This window comes from Neofelis nebulosa, chromosome 4, assembly GCF_028018385.1.
Source record: "Neofelis nebulosa isolate mNeoNeb1 chromosome 4, mNeoNeb1.pri, whole genome shotgun sequence".
Classification (NCBI taxonomy): Eukaryota; Metazoa; Chordata; class Mammalia; order Carnivora; family Felidae; genus Neofelis; species Neofelis nebulosa.
The window spans coordinates 96282552-96297227 of NC_080785.1; the positions used below are offsets into that span (position 1 = coordinate 96282552).

General features: G+C 36.7%; 1 protein-coding gene across 4 annotated transcripts in view; it reads left to right on the forward strand.

The window, feature by feature from the left end:
- The window catches only part of SUGCT (succinyl-CoA:glutarate-CoA transferase), a 758031-nt gene that overhangs the window by 365343 nt on the left and 378012 nt on the right, over positions 1 to 14676 (forward strand). The gene's annotated exons all lie outside the window — the stretch shown is intronic.

Below are 14676 nucleotides of genomic sequence, written 5' to 3' on the forward strand. Positions count from 1 at the left end.
GCCATCAGCCCAGAGCCTGACGCGGGGCTCGAACTCACAGACCGCGAGATCGTGACCTGGCTGAAGTCGGACGCTTAACCGACTGCGCCACCCAGGCGCCCCTTCTTTTTTTTTTTAAAGTTTTTTGGGGAATATCCATACAGTTTTCCAGGTGACTGTACCATTTTACATTCTCACCAACAGTGCACGAGAGTTTCAGTCTCTCCACATCCTTGCTAGCACTTGTTTTCTGGGTTTTTTTCTTCTCTTGAAATAGTCATACTTTCAAGGTATGAGGTGATATCTCTATGTAGTTTTGATTTGCATTTCACCATTGATTAAAGATGAGCATCTTTTCATGTGCTTTGAAGAAATGTCTATTCAAGTCCTTTACCCATTTTTTAAACTGTGTTGTTTCTTTGTTGTTGAGTTTTTGGAGTTCTCTATATATTTTGGTTATTAATCCCTTATCAGATATATAATTTGCAAATATTCTTTCCCATTCTGTGCATTGCCTTTTTTTCTCTTAATGCTAGGATACAGGAACTTTATTTATTTATTTTTATTTAAATTTTAGTTAACATACAGTACAATATCGGTTTCAGGAGTAGAATTTAGTGATTCATCAGTTACATAAAACACCCAGTGCTCATCACAAGTGCCCTCCATAGTACCCATCACCCATCTAGCCAATCTCCCACTCACCTCCCTCCATCAACCCTCAGTTTGTTCTCTATCATTAGAAGTCTCTCATGGTTTGTTTCCCTCTCTTCCCCACCCCTTCCCATATGTTCATCTGTTTTGTTTTTTAAATTCCACATATGAGCGAAATCATATGGCATTTGTCTTTCTCTGATTGACTTATTTCATTGAACATAATTCATTCTAGCTGTATCCATGTCATTGAAAATGGCGAGAGTTCATTCTTTTTGATAACTGACTAATATTCCATTGTATATGTATCACATCTTCTTTATCCATTCATCAGTTGATGGATATTTGGGCTCCCTCCTGAGTTTGGCTATTGTTGATCATGTGCTATAACCAGTGAAGTTCATACATCCCTTTGAATCTCTATTTTTGTATCCTTTGGGTAAATATCTAGTAATGCAATTGCCGGGTCATAGAGTAGCTCTATTTTTAGTTTTTTGAAGAGTCTCCATACTGTTCTCCTGAGTGGCTGCACCAGTTTGCATTCCCAACAACAGTGCAAAAGAGTTCCCTTTTCTCCACATCCTGCCAACGCCTATAGTTTCTTGTGTTGTTCATTTTAGCCATTCTGTTAGGTGTGAGGTGCTGTTTCACCATGGTTTTGATTTATATTTCCCTGAAGATGATTGATGTTGAATATCTTTTCATTTGTCTGTTAGCCATCTGGATGTCTTGTTTGATAAAGGGTCTATTCATGTTTTTTGCCCATTTCTTAACTGGGTTGTTTGATTTTTGGGTGTTGAGTTTGGTAAGTTCTTTATAGATTTTGGATACTAACCCTTTATCAGATATGTCATTTGCAGATATCTTCTCCCATTCCATAGGCTGCCTTTTAGTTCTGTTGATTGTTTTCTTTGCTGTGCAGAAGTTTTTCTCTTGATGAAGTCCCAATAGTTCATATTTTCTTTTGTTTCCCTTGCCTTCAGCAATGTGTCTAGTGAGAAGTTGTTCTGGCCAAGGTCAAAGAGGTTGCTGCCTGTGTTCTTCTCTAGGATTTTGATGGTTTCCTGTCTCACATTTAGGTCTGTCATCTATTTTGAATTTATTTTATGTATGGTGTTATAAAGTGGTCCAGTTTCATTCTTCTGCATGTCACCACCAGTTTTCCCACCATCATTTGTTGAAGAGACTGTCTTTTTTCCATTGGATATTCTTTCTTGCTTTGTTGAAGATGAGTTGACCATATAGTTGTGGGACCACTTCCAGGTTTTCTATTCTGTTCCATTGATCTATTTGTCTGGTTTTGTGCCAAAACATACCGTCTTGATGACTACAACTTTGTAGTAAAGCTTGAAATCTGGAATCGTGATGCCTCCAGTTTTGTTTTTCTTTTTTAGCATTGCTTTGGCTATTTGGCAGCATCTTTTGTGGTTCCACACAAATTTTGGGATTGTTTATTATAGCTCTGCAAAAAAAATACTGGTGGTATTTTGATAGGGATTGCATTAAATGTGTAGACTGCTTTGAGTAGTATAGACATTTAAAAAAAAAGTTTAAATGTTTTTTATCTATCTATTTTTTTGAGACAGAGAGAGGCAGAGCATGAGCAGGGGAGGGGCAGAGAGAGAGAGAGAGATACAGAATCTGAAGCAGGCTCCAGGCTCTGAGCTGTCAGCACAGAGCCCGACGTGGGGCTTGAACTCACGGACTGTGAGATCATGACCTGAGCTGAAGTTGGACGCTCAACCGACTGAGCCACCCAGGCACCCCTAGACATTTTAACAATGTTTGTTCCTCCAATCCCTGAGCATGGAATATTTTTCCATTTCTTTGTGTCTTCAATTTCTTTCATAAGCATTATATAGTTTTCAGTGTACAGATCTTTTACCTCTTTGGTTAGCTTTCTAGGTTTCCTAGGTTTCCAGGTTTTATTCTTTTTCCTAGGTTTATTATTATTCCTAGTTTTCTAGGTTTCATTCCTAGGTTTCTTATGATTTTTGGTGAAATTGTAAATGGGATCAATTCCTTTATTTCTCTTTCTGTTGCTTCATTATTGGTGAATATAAATGCAACAGATTTCTATACGTTGATTTTATATTCTGTGACTTTGCTGAATTCATGTATCAGTTCTAGCTATTTTTTTGGTGGAGTCTTTCAGGTTTTCCATGTAGAGTATCATGTTGTCTGCAAATAGTGAAAGTTTGACTTCTTCCTTGCCAGTTTGTATGCCCTTTATTTCCTTTGGTTGTCTGATTACTGAGGCTATGACTTCCAGTACTATGTTAAATAGTAATGGTGAGAGTGGACATCCTTGTCTTGTTTCTGACCATAGGGGAAAGGCTCTCAGTTTTTCCCCGTTGAGGATGATATTAGCTGCTGGTGTTTCATATATGGCCCTTATGATGTTGAGGTATGTTCCATCTATCCCTACTTTGTTGAGGGTTTTTTATCAAGAATAGATACTTCTGTCAAATGCTTTTTCTACATCTATTGAGAAGATCATAACCTTTCTTTTATTAATGTGTTGTATCACATTGATGATTTGTGAATATTGAACTAGCCCTGCAGCCCAGGAAATCTCACTTGATCATGGTGAATAATTCTTTTAATGTAATTTTGAATTCAATGTGTGCATTGGCTTTTTACTTTATGAATAGTGTCTTTGATGCACAAATTTTTCAAATTTTCATGAAGTCCAGTTTATCTTTTTTTTTTTTTTTTTTGGTTACCTGTGCCTTTGGTGTCCTATCCAAAAAATCATTGCCAAATCCAGTGTTGTGAAACTTTTGTCCTATGTATTCTTCTAAGAGCTTTCTTGTTCTATGTGTTACATTTAGGTCCATGATCCACTTTGAGTTAATTTTTGTACATGGTGTTAGATAAGATTCCAACATCATTCTTTTTACATGTGGATATACAGTTAGTTTTCCCTGCACCATTTGTTGAAAAATCATCCTTTCCCCCATTGAATGGTCTTGGCACCCTGTTAAAAGTCATCTGACCATAAATGTTAGGGTTTATTTCTGGCTCTCTTTTCTATTCTGTTAGTCTGTATGTCTGTCTTTATGCAAAACCATACTCTTTTGATTACTATAACTTTGTAGTTATAGTCTCTCTCTCTCTCAAAAAAAAGTAAATAAATAAATAAAACGTTAAATATGGTTGAGATGATGGATTTAAAGTTATGTGTATTTATTTTAACACAATGAAAAGAAAAAAACATTGTGATCCCTTTTAAATTTCTAAAATTATTTTTTTAATGTTTATTTATTTTTGAGAGAGCGAGACAGAGCACGAGCGGGGGATGGGTGGAGAGAGAGGGAGACACAGAATCCAAAGCAAGCTCCAGGCTCTGAGCTGTCAGCACAGAGCCCGACGTGGGCTCGAACTCATGAACCGTGAGATCATGACCTGAGCTGAAGTGAGAAGCTTAACTGAGCCACCCAGGCGCTCCTAAAATTATTTCTGTAATTGATTTTATTTCTTCTTTTGTGTCTGTTGATATTAAATATTTTTCTACAAAAATTACGTATTGCTTTACTAGTAGGTCTTCACAAAGAGATCTCAGTTCAAGAGGCTTATGTTTTAGTATGAGAGGCCTTGGTATAAGTTATTTCTGGACCTTGGAAATGTGGGCAACTTTCCTATATTAGCTTTGCAGTGATGCTGCTTGGGCTGTTTGTACAGTCACAGCAGATGCTGGTCAAACCGTTATAATATTATGACCCACACTTCATTTAAAATCTGTACAAAACAGAGTATGTTTCTGAACTGTGAATGATCGTTAGTATGGGCCAGAATTATTACTGTGGTAACAGTTAGTGTGAATCTTAAGAAATAGTGGCCTAGTAAGTGTCTTGATGGGTTTAAGAGCAAGTTGTATGAAAAGTTCTGAGTGACCCTGCTCTGGAAGGCAGTGACTGGATTCCCCGGGGGAATTCTCGCTCCATCTTTTGTGTGGCCTGCAGATTGACATTCAGGCAAAGGAGAGAGCTAGTGAATGCTAGAGGGAAAAAGGGATAACTTTAATCATAATTTATCAGTAATAGTAGAGATAAATTTCTAAGAGGAAATAAGGTCTGAGAAGATTACAGGAAATATTAAGTCTGTGGTTCTGTTTACGGTAGGAACACCGACCAACAAATTCCAGCTGTTTTTCTGTGGGTTATAGAAGTGTTACAGGCCTGTTTATAGTTAATGCATTGTAGACTTTAGCCTGGATATTATGGAATCCTATTGGTTTGGTTTGGATTTACTCAGATTTGTCCAAACAGACCTTTTCTATAGGCAGTATATTTATCTACCAAATTTTTGTTTCCAAAACTTCTAGTTTCTTTCCCCTTGTTGCCAACAGTTTGCCTCTCCAGTAATGTTAGTGTAGCTTTATTTATTTAACACTTCTGTAGCACTGACTCATACCATGCACTGTTCTATACACCTTTAAATTTAATGCCTCATGACAAGCTTACAAGCTAGATACTGCTTATTAAATCAGAGCAGAAAGCAAAAAAATGACAGGACAAGAATTATGATTTGTCTACATTAAAATTAATAGTTATTGTATGAAAAGGTAAGAAAGCTAAAAGACGAGCTATAGTGTAGAAAAAATTTAAAGCACGTTAAGTCAGTAGTAAAAGAGAAATAGTCCAATTGAGAAAAGTGCAAAAAATATGAAAGGGAAAGAAAAAAATATTCTTTAAACTTGTGAAAAGATGTTTACCTTCTCTAGTTGTGAGAAATGCAATTTAATTTAAAGTAACCATGAGAGGGGTCCCTGGGTGGCTCAGCTGGCTGAGCATCTGACTTCAGCTTAGGTCATGATCCATGGTTCGTGAGTTTGAGTCCTGCGTCAGGCTCTGTGCTGGCAGCTCAGAGCCTGCAGTCTGCTTTGGATTCTGTGTCTCCCTCTGTCTGCCCCTTCCCTGCTTGTGCTCTGTCTCTTTCTCAAAAATAAATAAACAATAAAAAAAATTAAAGTAACCATGAGATACCATTTCATCTCTACCAGAGTGACAAAACTTTAGTCTGACAATAACAAAAGTTGGTGAGAATATGGAGCATGAAAGAAGCAAAAATTGTCATCAGGCTGTATGGAGCTCTTTGGAGAATAGTCTGGCAAAATCTAATACAGCTGATGATATATCTACTTTATGACTCAGCAATTCTGCTTCTCTATGTATACCTTAGGGAATCAATCCTACTTGAATAGATAGAGAAAATTATTAGGTTCTATTGAGCATCATGTGTAATAGTAGGAAACTGGAAACAATAGACCATAAGTAGGAAAAAAGATAAATTGCGGAATATTCACACAGGAATGTGCCCAGTGGATAAAGCACATGAACCAAATCCGTATGTATGAATACAGATAGATCTTGAAATTAAAATGCTTAATATGAAAGCAAGTTCCAGTATAAAGTTTAAAAACCCACATGATACCTTTTATTGCTCATGGATTAATTCCAACAGATACACATGTATTTAATAGGATGGTGCTTCTTTTGAAGAGGAGAAAAAGGGCAACAAGGTAAAAGAGAGGTACAAAAGGGGCTTCACCTCTGTTGGCAACATTTGTTCCTTAAAGATAGGAAACACAGATGCTCAAATGTTAAGATTTTAATGATGTGGGTAGGTGAGGGGACATAAGTATTTGCATTATTTTCTTTCCTATAGCTTTCTATTCCTATACTTTTTGGCATGTTTGAAATATTTTACAAGAGTAAAATAAAAAATAAACTTAATAATTTAAAAACTAACTCTAGTGGATAACATTCCTGAATTTTCTTTTAAAAATCACAGGAAAGCATTGCTATTATATTGAAATAAACTCTCCCCAAAACTTGTATGTTATGTGGACAGCATTTCTTTACAAAGTTATATTCAGTTCTCACTGTCTTCCAGTGTAATGTATTTTGCAATTCTCCATTGTTTTTGTTAAGTCCCCGCAAGATATTTATTTAGCTTTCTGTGTTTTTCACAAAATTATTTGGAGTTTAAAGGCACAGTCTTTTGTATATCAAGAAGATGGGGTGTGAAAACTTTCTCTCCACTGTTCTGGAGAGCCACCCTTAGAGGAAATCCACAAATGTATTTATATTTATTTGTATAAGGGGATGGAATTAATGTGTACAAATTTTAGAAGATTATGGGTTCTGGGTATACAGATATTGACACTTATATTAAAAAAAAAACTGTGGTTGGCAAATTGACAACTCTTCCGTAGAAACAATATTGCAGCAAGATAAGGTTTACCTTTGTGCTTATGCAAAAAATATAATTTTTTTTGCAAATTGATTCATATTTCCAATTATATGAACAAATCATTGTGTGCATTGAAGAATGCTTTTATAACATAAAGTCATATTCCAATGTTAGTTAAGTTACATTTGGATTTTCATATAAAACTTCTCTGAAAATACAACTAACTAGACCTCCAAAATAACTTACATTTTTGAGTCCTGAATTTTGATGTGGAAAAATGATTGAGGGGACTCAAAGATTTAAAAACTTGTTGCAGAGTCTCTGTATATAGTTTATCCTTGAAATACTTTTCTGTTCTGACCCAAAAGTGGGGAGAAACTCATAAAACCAAGATGGATGTGATTTTACTTTTGCCACAAATGTTGCCATATTCTTCACTCAAGAAACTCTGAAGACCATGGAAGACAACGTTTCTTTGAGCCTCTCATAAAGTCAGGCGGGAGATATAGGTAAAAGGGCAAAGGCTCCAAGTTGCTGTCACTAACTTTTAAGTCACCATATTTTGCCCAGGGGTATCCATGGACCTCTTAAGGAAATGAGACCTTGTCTATCTATGGGCACAGTGTGACCTCGCAGTAGGCATTCTCTTTTGTCACTGACAGGAATTGAGACTTTGTACTTCCTCTGAACCACTAGGATGAGCCAGAAAGACAAGATTTAACATCTGTGGCTCTCTACAAGCTATAGTGATGTTGGTACCTCTTTAAATTGTTACAACCCTCCTGGATGCTATCCTGGTTAAAATGTATTTGCTCTACTACCCCCTGCTTAGCTTGAAATCTCTGCATTGTCGCTACCTACCATGAGATCTCCAGATGTAATGAAGACCAGTTGAAATTCCTGACACTGGTGGCATCACCAATGATTTACACTGCACAAACACTGATATTTTCTAGAAAAAAAATAACAAAGTGACATGTAAATACATTTTAGAAGTCCCAGAAGCTTTGAATTTTTATTTTCAAAATTAAAAATAGTTTTTGATTGGGTGCCTGGGAGGCTCAGGAGATTGAGCATTTGACTCTTGGTTTTGGGTCAGGTCACGATTCCAGGGTCATGGGACTGAGCCCTGCATTGGGCTCTGTGCTGATCATGGAGCCTGCTTAAGGATTCTCTTTCCCTCCCTCTGCCCCTCTCATCTGCTCTCTCTCTAAAATAAATAAATAATATTTTTTGATTGAGGTACACAGTTGACTCTTAGGGGTGCCAGACTCCCACGCAGTTAGTTGAAAAATCTCTTTATAACTTTTGAGTGTCTATGAATTTAACTAGTAGTAGGCTACTGTTGACTAGAAGCCTTACTAATAACATGAACAGGTGATTAACTCATTTTGCATGTTATATGTATTATAAACTGTATTCTTACAATAAGCTGGAGAAAAGAAAATGTTATTAAGAAAATCATAAAAAAGAAAATACATTTACAGTACTGTATTGTATTTATTGAAAAAAGTCTGTGTGTAAGTGGACCCACGCAATTCAAGCTGATATTGTTCAAAGGTCAACTGTAATTGATACATAATACTGTATTAGTTTTAGGTGTACAGCATAATGAATGATTTGACATATATATGCTTATATTTTTACAGCCATAAAATATCTGAGAGATGATCAGCAGTAAATAGGATCTGCTGTATAAATTGTTAAAATGCATTCCTTGGATTGCAGTTTAGGCATATTTTATTATCGTGTTTATTTTTAGTATAAGTGATACAACGACTAAGTGGAATACCAGTTATTGGGTACTTACTATGTGCTATGTGCCATGTTAAGCAATTTGCAACTATAATTTTCTTATAGCAGATGAGAAAATTAGAACTCAGAAAAGTTAAACCACTTACCTACCATCACAAAGCTAAGGGAGGTTAGGAAATACATTTCATTTATTGATTTGTTTATTGATTATCTTTCATAAATGGCAGCAGTGCATAGTGAGATGAGCTCTGAGCCAAGAATATAAAGATTGAGTATGACTCCCAATTATGCTTCAAATTTTTCGTCTTCAAAATAATGATAACTTGTCCTTTCTCATAGGATTCTTGAAAAGATCAGATTGGAATATGGTGGTCAATATTATGAGACATTATGGGACCATAGCATTGATCAATGGTCAGTGAGAAAGAAATTGGGAATTGTTGGAGAACAAGCACCTCACCCAGTACAGAGTTAACTTGCTTCTGTCCCCCAACTTTGATATGCCAGTGGCCTAAGGGTGCCACTGTATGCTGAGCTTGGTTGGATTGATGTTGACTTCTAGCAGGTCGACCCTACTGAGCAAACATAGAGAAAGACGAGTTCAAAATCCCACCCATGGATAGATTTGAGCCTTCTCTTACATATACCTCCCTACTTGACTTCTCTATGCCTTAATTTACTCAGTCATCAGAATCATAAAACTCACCTCCCAGGATTATGATGACTAGAAATAATATATGCAAAGTATTTCTTATGGTGCCTAGTAGATAAAAGGCTCTCAGTTAAGAGTAACACCAAGATGCTAGGCTTCAAGTACTCCTTTTGAAGCCTTCTCTGGGGCTGGTCTTCGGCTGCACATGACTCACAGAGCTTTGTCTGGTCTGCTCTCCTGGACTTTGCTACCTTGAGTCAAACAGTAGAAAGTTGTGGTTAACACATGGGCTTTGGACCCAGGATAGACTTCCAGCTTGGCTACTTAATTTGATATGACTTAAAAAGGTTACTTAAACTCTCTAAACTGTGGTTTATTTAAAGGTTTAAACCTTTAAAATGACCATGATGATACCCTTCTCACAGGATCGTTGTGAGAATTGATTTGATTTGAAAAATTGTGAATGTTATTAACTGATATTTTTATTAAGGTCATATAGGTAGGTGGTTTTGGGGCTGTAACTCAATATCTATCCACATCTCATGCCTTTTCTGTTGTGCACACTTCCTGTGTTTGAATACTTTCAGTAACTGGACTGACAGTGTGCTATTAATAGAAATATGTACAATGTGCAAAATAGGATGATTTTATAGAGCCATAGAAAACAATAGATAGTTTTTAAGGTCTTTTTAATTCCTGAGATCTTATGATTTTCTGGATAACATAGTCAGTCCCTAAATCAAAACATTATGTTTTAAGCATCTGTTTGTAAGTTAGTTGTTGGGAACTTGAAATTTATTTTCAATAAGACATATTTCTGTGAAGAATTTAAAGAGCAGTGTGAAGGAAGAAGGAAAAGAGGAGATATTGTGATACTGCATTTAAACCTAAGACCCTCAGATTGTCTTCCTTCTCCAAACCTCAGTATCTAAATATACCTACTGTCAGCAAGGTTTTGGAAGAAAGTAATCTACCCCACTTATTCAAGCTAATGTGACTAAGACCCTCTTATTCTGACCAATTAGTCGTATACTCATTCATTTAGCAAATATTGGGTGCCAACTGTGTTCTCAGTTTTGGGGATATAGCAGTGAAGAGATAGTCTGTTTCTCTAGTGTGAGAGAAGATAGTCATCCTGGGAAAAGAGACAATTGGACAGATTTGAAACATCTAAAATTCACTTTAGTAAAAGGAGTAAAATTGGAGGCAATAAGTTTTTAGTCTACTATTGCCACAGTCCAAGTGTCAGACTAGATAAGTAAAACTTAACTATTGAAATGTTGATTCTGCAGGCCCGTTATGTGTCAATTATAAGAGATGACGAAAAAACGAGTTCCTGAGTTAGCCAAAAGTGTGAATTCAGGAAAGGGAGAAATACAAGGTTTATGGGGGCAACAGAAGTGGTAGTCATCCATGGGCGTGTTGTATTTATGGGGATGGTAGTGCATCTGAGTGGAAATATCCTATGGCAACTAGGAAGAGGAGATGGGGGAAAGGTCAGGGCTAGAAATACAGATTTGGATATCATCTCCATGGAGATGACAGGATTACTTAGATAGGTGAAAAAGAACAAAGAATATTGGGACTGGAAGAAAAAGGTAAAAGAATTTAAAGAAGAAACTGAGGGGCGCCCGGGTGGCTCAGTCGGTTGAGCACCCGACTTCGACTCAGGTCATGATCTCACAGTCTGTGAGTTCGAGCCCCGCATCGGGCTCTGTGCTGATGGCTCAGAGCCTGGAGCCTGCTTCTGATTCTGTGTCTCCCTCTCTCTCTGCCCCTTCCCTGCTCATGCTCTGTCTCTCTCTGTCTCAAAAATAAATAAAAACATTAAGAAAAAAAAATTAAAAAAAAAAAAAGAAGAAACTGAAATGGCCAAAGAGGTCTTAAAAATCCAATAAGTATAGTACTATAGGATGTAAAGATAGGCTGGTCAAAAGCATCAAATGCTGTGTGGAGAGCAGGTAAGATGAGGACTGTGAAAAGAATATTGGGTTTGACAAGTGGTAACTGAAGACTCTTGGAGTCTGGGTAAGAAAAAGTGTTGGTGAACAAATCAGATTTCTGAGGCTTATGCAGCCATGACAGACAGGAAATGGATAAATAAGAGGGCAAAAGGGGTAAGAGCGCCAAGAAAACGTTTTTTTTTCCAATGAAAATTGTTTATTATTGGCAATAATATGGAAGATATTGATAGAGGGGAAGATTTAAGATGCATCGGAGAGAGAGTACATTACCTCCTTTCAAGTTTTCTTGCCTCTGGTCTCATCTGTATCTCTCCGTTCTCTGTGTTAATGTGTTAATGCTGATTATGTCAGTCCCCCGCTGAAAGACCTCTCTGGATTCCTCGTTGCCAGTGGAAATCCAATATCCTTAGCATAGCAGACAAGATGCCTTGCACTCCAGTTCTAACCTTCTTTTCTCATTTTTCATCTTTTGCCACTCAGGGCACAGGAGACTTTAGATTCTTTCCAGGATGGGTCTTTGTACATATTGTTCTCTCTGTCTGGAAGACCCTTCTTTCCATCTTCCCCATGGAAAATGCTAACTCATCCTTCAACAGCTGGCTCAAATGTCACCTGGTTTTTTAATTCCTTCCTGACTCACCAGGCCCCGTTCAGGTCTCCTTTTTTGGTACTTTAATTCAGGTTGTATACTCATTTTTTTGCTTTAGCATCTTGCATTGCAATTCATCAGTTTCTTTAGCTGTGTTCTCCCTTTAGGTCTCCTTTATGATCTTTGAATACAGGGGCGTTTTTATTGTTGTAATCCCCATGACTGACACAAAACACACTATTAGTAAAAACATCAGGAATGAGTGAGTATTAATGTAAGGAGATAGAGCTTGAAGTGAAAAAGCATCTTTGTGCTAAATGAAATAAGCCAGATGCAGAAATACAAACAGTGCATTGATCTCACTTATGTGTGGAATCTAAAAAGTCAAACTCCTAGAACCAGAGTGTAGAATGGTGGTTGCCCAGGACTAGGGTGTGGGGAAAGTGGGGAAATACTGGTCAAAGGGTACAAGCTTTCAGTTATAAGATGAGTAAGTTCTGAGAATTGAATGCATAGCATGGTCATTATAGGTTTTAATACCATATTTTATACTTAAATTGTTCTTAAGTAGATTTTAAATGTTCTCACTCCCCCCCTCACCCACATAAATGGTAACCATGAGGTGAAGGATGTGTAAATTAATTTGCCTGCAATAATCATTTCATGATGTATATGTATATTAAATCACTGCACCACATTTCACTCTTTAAAAAACCATGTTGTACAAGCTAAATGTGTACAGTTTTTATTGGTCAGTCATACCTCAAAAAAAGGTTGGGGGGGGCTAAAGCTGTATGAATTTGAGCAGGTTCATTTCTCCAAACCTGATTTTCCTACTGATCATATGAGAATAATATTTACCTTACAGTAAGCTTGTGAGGATAAAAGCTACAAGATATAGACCAAACAATTTAATAACCAGTATTTAGTAATCATTAACATTAGAATTATTTCCAACTCCACCTTCATGGCCCATGCCTCTTAGTTTCTCTCTGGTCTTGCATTTGGCTGCAACGTTACACCATTCTCTAAAGAGAAGAGTTTTTGTTTTTTAAGTGAAATCTTGATGCAAAGAAATTTAAACTCAAGTCCGTCTTCGTGTTTCATCTACCTAAGTGATGCGATCTGGTTAACAATACTCATTCTGACATCAAGTGAATTCAGCAAAAATCTAAAATGTAATATGTGGATTGGTTTAATAAGTTCACAATTAAGTCTGGTTTGTTTAATGAGTTTCCAAGTAACGTCCCAGAGGAGGCTCTAATTTTGAGGCTCACTTCACTGGATCTAGGGACACTTTCCTGTCTTACCTTCAGTATTATACTGCCTGAAAAGTGATTTAGAACAGCTCTTTCCTTTTCCTTTTTTTTTTCAGCAGAATTTTTGTGGTTAATAAAAACATGCGCTTACAGCTTTTTTGCATAGATAAAGGAAAGGATTCCACATCAGATTTAGATCAAGAGATAGATTTTCAGAGGAAAATGATGGATGTGTCCTCTGGGAGCAGCGGAATGTAGCGATGTTCTGTCTCTGACTGATTGAGTTTAAGGCATTTACGAACACTTCCACACCCACACCCACGCAAATACACAAACAGTGGTCACAACTGCAGCTCCAGACACTGCCTCTCTCCCCTGTCTCATTTCCAAAGTGCATCCATTGTTTTCCATAACATGAAATAAATCCCTTGCTTTTGCCCAGTGGTGAAAAGCTTATATAAATACTAAAACTGCAACTATTCCCCTGAGTTTTCTGTTGGCAAGTCTGCAGCCATGGGTTTGTTTGGATATTGACATGCATTTTCTGTGCGGCTCTTTTAGGCCACTTGGGTGAGGCCAGTGGTGATAAATTCACTTGTCTTGAAAATTTATCAGCTTAACCATTATAATACTCCGTTTATGAAAATTTAAGTAATTGACACCTTGATTGAAAAGGCTCCAAGTTCAAAGTATCTCTTTTATTCTTTCAGCATATATCATTCTGGTGATATATATGTCTCAGGAAGTCTTGGCCAGGAGATGACTTTAACAGTCATTGAAAAGAAAATAAGGTTGTGAAGAATTGATTATTGTAAGACATTTAATGTGCATGGTGGTGTTCCCATGAAAGAATGCTTTTCAGTATGTAGAAGGGAAGTGTTTGGTTGTATACTACATAGGGATGGTTAACATTACCGGCTGCGATTCAAATGTACAATAAAATCTTGTCATAATAATAAGATTAGAAAAGTGTCCTCAAAGTATTGATACTGTTTTTACCCTGGTTTTAAACAGTGGAAGGAGTAGTGTATTTCTCTTACATAATTTCCCACAGAATCTGCAAATTTAAGGTTAATTCTAGCTATGTGTAAGATTGCTGAATGGAAATCCATGAATACTATTTCAATTATATTTTCACTTGTTTTTCCATAGTAGTACCTTCTACTTGCTCCCAATAATCTATTTTACCTAAGGCGTTTTAAAAATCTCTTTTCACCTAGATTATTACTTAACTGAAAATAGTTCGCCACTTTAACAATTAGTAATTCTAAACTCTTTTACAAGTTATCACTGTTCAGTTGCCTTGAAGATCCAAGATTGTGTTCTATTTCATTGTCTTAACAAGAAAAAATACAAAACAGTTAATCTCATTAATGAATTAGGTCCCCTTTTCTTGAGACCTAATAGAGAAAATAAAGGCAATCAATTAGGCTTTTAGGTCTGTGGAGCCTAATTTTAAATTATAGAAAAAACAAACAGAGGTAAGGGACTTGGTTGGATTTGAGAGGTAATGGCTAAACTGATATATCAGTCTTCACATGCCTAGATTTGTTCTGATTAGTAAATCACAGTGCAAATAAGTACCTAAAGTTGTTTTTAGGCCAATGGTTGTGGCTGTTAGCTCTG